We start from the raw sequence: 1,678 nt of genomic DNA, 5'->3' as shown, positions 1-1,678 counted from the left end.
CTTATTCAAACATGTTTTTATTTGAAACAAGGATGGGTTTCATGCTATCGAAGTTTAACCGTCCAATATATGTTTTAAAATTCATTTTTGGGATCCTAAATAAAAGTCTAATATTTTTTTTTTTTTTAGATCTTTTATCTTATAACCATTTTCATCTTAAGTAAACTTTAAAAGATTTTCAAAGCATGCATGTAATAACAATCTTAGTCTTGTCATGTTTTAGAAGTTGTACTGTTATGTCATACTAACATCAATATATATCAAAACTCATTGTTAACATATATTTATCCGCTTTGACTCATTATATATCGCCGCCAATTTTACAATTTACTAGGGAGAGGTTTCCACACCCTTATAAAAAAAAATGTTTCGTTACTCCATCAAAATGACGTGGAATCTCATAGTTATATTTAAAAAAAAATCATATTATATTTGTAAAAATTATTTGTGCTAAAAATAATCTCTAGATTATCATCTATTACCCATTTGTCTGGAAGGGTTCTATCAAATATTATTTTCCAACCATACAAACCACAATAATTCATTTTAAAAAGTATTTGATATCTTATTATCGAACATCACTTGGTCTAGTTTGTAGGCCATTTGACATTTTTATAATACTTTAAAAAAAGACAAACTAATTAAAAACCCATCTCTCAAATCAATTCCTCAAAACTTAATAAACTAACTCAAAGAGTTAGGTGTTTCATATCCAGCAATTTATAAGGAATTTTTGTTTTTAAATACAACAAATTCCCAAACCCCATTTATAAAAACCCTAACCCTTCTCATAATTCTTCACGAGTCATCCCACAAACCTACAAACCCTTCAATATCTCTCCACTAATGGCTTCCAAGCTCTCTTCACCCATTGCCCTCCTCCTCCTCAACCTCCTCTTCTTCACTATGGTAAGCTCCACCTATGTCCCTTGCCCACCGCCGCCACCCAAGCCCCACAAGCCCACCCTGTCAAGGCAGCAACCATCACTCCCCAAGTGCCCCAGGGACACCCTCAAGCTCGACGTCTGCACCGACTTGCTGGACGATCTAGTGCACTTAGTGATCGGCTCACCACCAAAATCCCCATGCTGCACCCTAATCCAAGGCCTTGTTGACCTGGAAGCTGCTGTGTGCCTTTGCACTGCGGTGAAGGCCAGAGCCTTGGGTCTCAAGATTGACCTCTCAGTTTCCCTCAGCTTGCTTTTGAACTACTGTGGAAAGAAGGTTCCATCCGGCTTCCAATGCGCTGCTTGAAACCAAATCCTTTCATTTCCGTTTCTTGTTTCTTCTTCAATTTTCCATTTCAATGTCATGTTTAAATAATTAGTTTGGTCGTACATCGTGTTATGATGGGTTTGGAAATCTTCTCAGAATTCCACCATCTTTTTATAGTTTCATTACAATGCAATGTAACATAATGGTACGTAGTTTTTTTTTTCAAATGAACAATGTTGTTCGTCTATTCTTGTGTCTTATTACAAATTTGACGATGCATATGTTTGAAACCTCAAATCTTGTTTCACCTGTGTTACTTGCATGAAATCATAAACATATTCTAGTTTCAATAAAGTTATTATTGTTGTTTATTCAGTAAAGATTGTTATTGAATAAAGTGAACTTTACGATCATCAATCTAAATCCAATAAACTAAGAACACTCTGGCTATAATATGATTACT

The 1,678-nt window shown here is 34.7% G+C and overlaps 1 pseudogene; it reads left to right on the top strand.

The window, feature by feature from the left end:
• The first annotated feature begins 906 nt into the window (after positions 1–906).
• LOC147793111 (14 kDa proline-rich protein DC2.15 pseudogene) lies at positions 907–1,254 on the top strand (annotated as a pseudogene).
• Positions 1,255–1,678: the final 424 nt, after the last annotated feature.

Source organism: Cucurbita pepo, chromosome 3 (genome assembly GCF_057944985.1).
Source record: "Cucurbita pepo subsp. pepo isolate OVF chromosome 3, ASM5794498v1, whole genome shotgun sequence".
Taxonomy (NCBI): domain Eukaryota; kingdom Viridiplantae; phylum Streptophyta; class Magnoliopsida; order Cucurbitales; family Cucurbitaceae; genus Cucurbita; species Cucurbita pepo.
This window is presented reverse-complemented; position numbering and strand designations above follow the sequence as displayed.